This window comes from Populus nigra, chromosome 3 (assembly GCF_951802175.1).
Source record: "Populus nigra chromosome 3, ddPopNigr1.1, whole genome shotgun sequence".
NCBI lineage: Eukaryota > Viridiplantae > Streptophyta > Magnoliopsida > Malpighiales > Salicaceae > Populus > Populus nigra.
Window position 1 is genome coordinate 3,223,725 of NC_084854.1, and position 7,651 is coordinate 3,231,375.

The following is a 7,651-nucleotide window of genomic DNA, read 5'->3' on the forward strand; positions in this document are numbered from 1 at the left end:
GCTCAAAAATACAATTATCAATAATAATAAAAGATCTTCATAGTTTTCTCGGAATAATTATTATTTTTTTAGTAATATTATCAATCATTTTTTAATTATTATATATAAATCTAAGTTTTTTTAAAAAACAATTGTGATAATGAGTATTCAATGAAAATAAAATTTATATTTTGTTATTTTTTATTATAAGATTTTTGCATAGTCTTTTGTATCATGATATTTTTTTTATTTATAAAATGATGCTTATAATAATAAAAAAAAAGTTTTTGTTAGAATAAGAAAATATAGTCTAGATCAAAGAGTTGTTTATTTTTCTAATTATTTTAAATTATTAAAATTTTCACAAAAAAATTATTTTAATTGTCTTTACTTTTAATTCAAAAACCATGTTACCAATAAAAAATAATTGACTAAAAAAATACATGTACAAGAAAAGAATAATTTCTGTAATGAAATATTTTTTTTCTTAACGATTTAAATCGCAAGCTTCTGTATAAAGATTTATTTTTATTATAGAAAACTAAAGAGAAAATAAATTTTAAAAATTACCCCACTGGGCAAATAAACAATTAGTTCAGTGCTACGGGAGGTACATTCCTATGTTCTACTGTGCAATACATGGTAAGAAAAAACAAAAAAAAAATACATAAGGATAGATGATTAGAACATGTTTATTTTTATATTTTAAAAGTTTTTTTAAAAAAATAAATTTTTTATTTTTTTTTTGTTTCAAAATAATATATTTTTTTAGATTATTTTAATGCATTAATATCAAAAATAATTTTTAAAAAATAAAAAATACATATTATTTTAATATATTTATAAGTAAAAACACTTTAAAAAATAACTGTAACAACACTCTCAAACTTAATTTATCTTATCCGTAGATGACGCGTCCTTGCAACTATCCCTGCCTTGCAGCCATATATATATATTAAAAAGAATTATAAATTCTGCTAATATAAATATGTATTTCTGCTTAGGTTAAGAGGGGTTATATTACATTATTTACCGAATAAGGTCCGGGAAAAAAAAGCCCATCAATCCACACGAATATTTATTTAACGGCGGGTAGAATACGAACATGACGGTCCAAAGAATCTGTGAGAAAAATCAAAATGGTATGGTGAATTAAATGTCCAATGAAAAACCAACGACCCAAGAAATATACCAAAGGGTCGAAGAAGCTAGGCATCGAGGCCAAGTGCAGTAGGCAGTCGAGGGAGGGTGTAATTAGAGGCATGTTAAGGATGCCAGCGAGGGCGATAATATGATGATGGGGTCAAAACGATGTTGTCGGGCTTTAATCTGAGATTTTTCAAGATTTGAGACAAATAATGTCTTAAGAATAAGGGCAAAAGGATACTGGCCAAGTAAAAATGTGTGGCTGTGGACTTAAAGTTGGGAACTCAGTCATCATGCACTTAAAATATCAACAGCTTCGAGAGTCTATTGGTTAGCCTGCGGTAGCCATCAGAAGTGACTGTTTGTTCATTTATAGAAAACTTAGCGAAAGTTGTTTTGGTAACAGATCAGGCAAAAAAACAATATTAATTCATTATATAAGAATGAGATGCTGCTGTCTGTTCTCGGTCAACCTGTACTCATCTTTCGTATCCATTACTTGTGTCTCGAGATAATCAATTATTATTACTAAACTAAATAAAATACTGAGGGGTGAGGTTTTTTTAAAAAAAAAAAACCACTCAAAAAGGAGTTCAAAAGAAAAAAATATTAATCAAAATAATAAAAATTAAATATAAAAATATATTAGGATTCCTTCTATTTTCTGCACAGCAACATGGATCTAGGAGATCCGAGAAATACAAAATAAAGAAAAATGGGTTGTTAAGCGCTTCAGACTGCGTTCGTTATTGTCGTTGTTTTTTAAAGTTTTACTTGGGAATGTATTAAAATAATATTCTTTATTTTTAAAAAAATTACTTTTAATATCAACACATCAAAATAATATAAAAATATTAATTTAAAGCAAATAAAACAATTTTAAATTCTTTTAAAATCGATCTTGAAACGCAAAAACAAACATGGTCTTTTAATATGCTACACCCGCCATCTCATTGGGAAGCTCGCACCGCTACGAATTCAACTCAACAGTAGTGTTCGCCCACATAAATCAAACTCATGCGTTGCTTGTTCGTGGCAAACGGACCCCACATGCGCCAACCAAGTTACCATGCACGATTACCCTAATCCATCATATTTATTTCAGTTTTAAGTTTGGTCTCTTAACTTTTAATTATTTAACATAATCTTATTTTATTTTACTAAATTAAACAAATTAAACATCAAAGGTTTTCTTTGACATTGAGAGGATCTTATATCTACACATTTAAAATAAACTACAAAATCAAATCTCAAATAAAGTAAATATAAAATAATCAAATAAAAAAAAGTTGAGTGATCGGTTTTCCAATGTTGTAATTTTTATAAATCAATAAAATTAAATTTTATTTTATGAAATCAGACGGTAGTAGCAAGGCATTGACACCCTTTAATTTTTCGAGAGAGAAGAACCATCTTGAGTGCCAAATAAAGATTACTATTTCACGAACAACCACATGACAAGTTTTTATTAATTTTATAAAGTCTCAGATAAATCTTGTAATAAGAAATATTACAAGCACATGAAGTTGCTGCTACTATATACTGTACTTGTATTTATAATTTAATACGTTTTGATCCACCCAATCCTGTTCTTTATAGAACACTAGATAGAATCTCTCCTTGTTTCATTCTAGCCAAGTGATAAACTTCAAACCGCGAGCACCAATTGCGTCTGTTTCTCGAGAGTGAATACGGGCGTGTAATTCCCGAGTATATGTCAAGAAGGATGCCAGCACGATAGTATGATGAGGTCAAAACAATGTTGTCGGGCTTTCGTGTAAGACTTTTCAAGACTTGAGACAAATAATGTCTTAAGAATAAGGGCAAAAAGATATTGGCCAAGTAAAATTGTGTGGCTGTGGACTTAAAGTTCCAAATCAGTCACTGTTCACTGAAAATATCAACAGCTTCGAGAGTGTACTGCTTTTTAGCCTCTTCTGCCAGTGCGGTGGAGACATCAGAAGTGACAATTTGTTCATTTATAGAAAATATAGCAAACGTTGTTTGCAAACAGATGAGGGGAGAAAAAAAGGTATTATTAATTATTTTTAAAAAAGGAGGAGCATGATGTCTCATTCCCTGTTGATAGTTGAGCCGAGGTTTTCTTTTTCTTTTTCTTTTTTCTTTTTTCTTTTTCATTTCTCGTGCGTGCTGCTATATGGGGGCACAGGCGCACAGCAATGTAGCGTCGATGAGAATGATGTGTGCATTGATTGCCTTGCGAATAGAGCTACTAGGGTTTCGTTTGGCAGATCGGGCTTCCCTCGCGTTAGGGCTCCATGGCGCAGTCTTCTCGTCAGTTTAATCGTGGTCGTTTATGTTGAACGAAGGGCTAAGAATTTATTAGGGTATTCTCTTTTAGTTGACTAGTCATTTTTTTCCATGCATCTAACGTGTCCTATGAAATCTTATCCCTCTCACCCTCTTTCGTGGTGCATGTGAACATCTTGGCCTTTTTAGGATAAAATCAACGAAATTAGGATCCATTTACAGAGGGAAAAGGAAAAAAGTCAAGTAAAACTAGATGAGATTTAATTTATTATAAACTGTAAAACTTTCGTTGTTCTAACCTGTTATTTAATAAGATTAAGACAGGCATTTTTTTATATTAAAAAGCATTCAAAACCCGTTTATGAACCATTTAAGTTGTCCTTTCTCTGTTGATAAATCTTTACGATGGCCACTTATGATTTTTTTCATTAAAAAAACAAGCTGTAACTTTTTTTTCATTTTTTCTGTCAGTTCAATTTTATATTTTTATTATTTATCAGTCAGGTCAAACAGATTGTATAAATGAAAGTCATATAAGAATAACTTTTATATTATTTAATTTTAAATTTAGATTAATAAAGAATATAAATCAAGAATTCAAATAATTTTAATATTTTGTTATTAGGTTCAAAAACATTGTTGATCTAATCCACATTATAATACGGGTAAATATAATTAATTTATTTTTTGATTTTAGAAACTATATATACAACCCTTCTCATGGTTAATACCTAAAAGATACAAGATATATAGAGTATGTGATTTATTTAATGGGGAAAGGTAATTGGCTAGAGATTTAAAGTTAAGGAGTCATCATGTGCAATTTATTTATGTAACCGGCACATGATAATAAAATGATTTATTGACGTGTGTAGGAAGAAGATAATAAAAACAACTCCCAAAATAAAAAAGACAAAATTAAGCTATTTTTTCCTAAAATTTCCATGCGGTAATTTACAATCAAGATAAGACTCTTACATGGCGCAATCATGATGAAGCGACCATGAAGTATCATGCTGATCACACAAATTGAGACTTGAATACATAGCCATATCGAGGGAATGACCCTTAATTAGATTTTGGGCGAGGAGGAGTCATTTTTTAACATGCGGGGTAAAGTTCATTTATTAATATTAAGCTGCCTTCTCAACATAAACACACCACGTGGCGAGTTGCCATTGTGTGCCCATGGACACACCAAAATGGTAATAGAGCTGGGACCCAGGTGAGTTGGGGACTCGTATCTTGTTTGGTGGGCTGAGTGTTGGAGATCAATGCAACTCCTATCCGAAATCACTCATACTGGACCCCGGCAATTCAAGGAAGCTCTCCTCCTTTTCTTCTTCTTTTTTCTTTCTTTCTTATTATTAATTTTTTTTTTGGGAGGGGGGATTTTTGAAGTTTTTTATAGCTTTATTAAAATTAAAAAAAATTGATAAAAAAACCTTCTTAAATTGATTATTTACTTAACTCAAGTTTAAAATTAAACTACGTGAGAGTCGTCTCGATATGATTTAGTTAACTTGGCCGATTTCAATGCAACCTGGATGACTTTAAAATCTTTTAAGAATTAATGGAGAGAAAAGAAGATAAAATCAAAATAAAAAAACAGGGAATGGAAAAAAACAAGGAAGGGAAATTGTAAAAGAAAAAAAAAGCTACAGAAAAGCTTCACTGTTCATCCGTATCAGTTCTCAAATGTTTTATTTAGTAGAGAAGAAGTAACGATTCAATGCTCGGGCTTGATTTTTTTTTTTTTTCAAGTGAAACCAAATTACTCTTCGATAAAAAAAAGAAAAAAAAAAAAGAAAGAAGAAGAAGAGAGGTGGTGCTAGATGGTAGCTAGGCTTAGGCCTTAGCTTATTTGGGTACAAAGAGGTGAGATCATGTTGGGACCGGGTAAGTATGGGCTTCAAGATTTAAGCCGGGTGGACAGTGAAACCCCTTCGTTTGGTGCCTCAAAATATCAAACAAAACCACGTCGACTACAAAAGATCTCCATAATATTATATTATATTATATTATTTATTATGCAATGGATTAAGACACAAAGTGGGACTGTATAACCCCAGATTGCTGCCTCGTAATATAAGATTATTATATCCCTACCAACCAATCGAGAGGGAAACCTCTAATCCCACAGAAAAGGGCAAAACGGTGACGCATATTCTCATGGGGTTCGGTAATGGGAGGTAGCGAGAAGATAAGGGACAAATGAATAGGGGAAACTGGTTAAAAAAAAGGATGAAAAATTGATCAGATGGGTGGCGTGGTACTGTAGAGAGGGACCCCATTGTACCGTAGGGTGTCCCTTTTCTCTTATTGGTCCACCCCTTCACCTCGCCCCCTCCCCTCTTTCAATGCTTATAAGTGTTAGTATGAGTCATTGGGAAATGATGTGATAAAAGGCAATGCCCTTGTTCAAGTGTATACATAGCCAGCTTCCCCTGGTTTAATGTCCAACACCCCCATAGCTCCCTCCTCTCTCTTCTCACATTTCTCCTCTCGTTTAAAGCCCAATTTTCAATCTCTTTTTGTTCACTGAAACAGCCAGGCACCAGCTCTCGTCTATAACTCCACCCCCATATTGCCCCATCCTTCCATTATCCCACTCTGCCTATAGCAGCAACACTGCCTCTGTCGTGCTCTGTTTTGTCTCAAAACACCAACCCTCGTTCGTTTCTCCTCCACTCACCTCTCTGTTTTGCTCAATTAATACTTAAAGCTCAAGTACATCCATCATTCACTCATCTTGGCACGCAATTACCCTCGAAAAAGGACCAATCACCCCACTTTTTTTTTTTAAAAAAAAAAATGAGTGATCATCAGCAACAAAATCTGAAGACAGAAAGCAGCTCAACAAAAGCATTCTCACCACCCTCTCCATCTTCACCATCCTCTAACTCTAGCCCATCAAAGAAACACCAACAAGACCAAGATTTCTCTCCTTGTAAGAAAATAACGAGAATAAGAGACTCTAGCAAGCATCCAGTCTATCGTGGAGTTCGGATGAGAAACTGGGGCAAATGGGTGTCTGAAATCCGAGAGCCTCGGAAAAAATCTCGCATTTGGTTAGGTACTTTTCCCACCCCAGAAAAGGCGGCGCGTGCGCACGATGCCGCTGCTTTAAGCATAAAAGGAAACTCGGCTATTCTTAATTTCCCTGAACTCGCTAACTCTTTACCTCGTCCAGCTTCACTTGCTCCTCGTGACGTTCAAGCAGCGGCTGCTAAAGCTGCCCAAATGGACAACTTTGACCAAAAATCTGAAACAACCACCACCACAACAGCGTCCTCGTCGTCCTCTTGTACATCTTCTTTGACATCTCTTGTCTCTTTGATGGACTTGTCGTCTCAGGATGAAGAGTTGAGCGAGATTGTTGAGTTGCCAAGTCTTGAGACGAGTTATGATGAGTTGAACAATGATTTTGTTTACTCTGACTCTGTTTATGGGTGGATGTATCCTCCACCATGGATGCAAAGCGTGGAGAATATCTGTCTCAGCGGTGGTGGTGGGTATGCTTGTGATGATTTTACACTACCCAATGAGAGTACTGTTTTATGGAATTATTAGTGTTTTTTTTTTTCTTTTCTTTCTTTCTTCCATATGAATGTCTGTGTATGTATCTGTGTGCGCGAGTCCGTCCCCCCTCCGTCCCTTCCTTTCTCTTTGTTTTATTATATTCTTGTTTTTTTATCCGATCAAGATTTTTTGGCCCTTGTTTTTCTTTGAGGGTTGGAATTTCTCTTCTTCTTGTGTTTTCTCTTCTTTTTGTTCCTCTTCATGTGGGTATGTATATATGACTTTGAATCTAACTGTACAGTTTTTGGAAAGAGGGAAAATCTGTGCATAAATATCCCCTTCGCTTTTAGTTGGTGAAAATACAACGACGACTGCTGGTTTCATCTCAATTCTCAAGCCAAGCAGAAGCTTTCAAGAATTGGTAAATGAAAAACCTTGTCCTTTATGCTGTCCCTCGGATGATAAATCCATGGAAATTCTGATAAAAGTTGAACCTGTGATTTGACTTTGTTGGCATTAAAATATGGTAAAAAAATGGTGCCAAGAGTGTCAACAACAAATATTTCAAAAAGGGTGGGCCCTCCCACTCCGGAGGATATTTTCCCTAATTCTTCTTGTTTTGAATGCTAGGAGATTGGTTTTTGGCAGATGCTAAATGGTGAAAATATGGCAAGAAAATAGAGAGTGGCAATTTGCCAATTAGGGTAAACAGTATCTATCTGGTATCTAGCCC

At 34.0% G+C, this 7,651-nt stretch overlaps 1 pseudogene; it reads left to right on the forward strand.

Annotated features, from left to right (window-relative positions):
• The first annotated feature begins 5,777 nt into the window (after nt 1-5,777).
• On the forward strand, nt 5,778-7,358 carry LOC133689084 (dehydration-responsive element-binding protein 3-like; annotated as a pseudogene).
• Nucleotides 7,359-7,651: the final 293 nt, after the last annotated feature.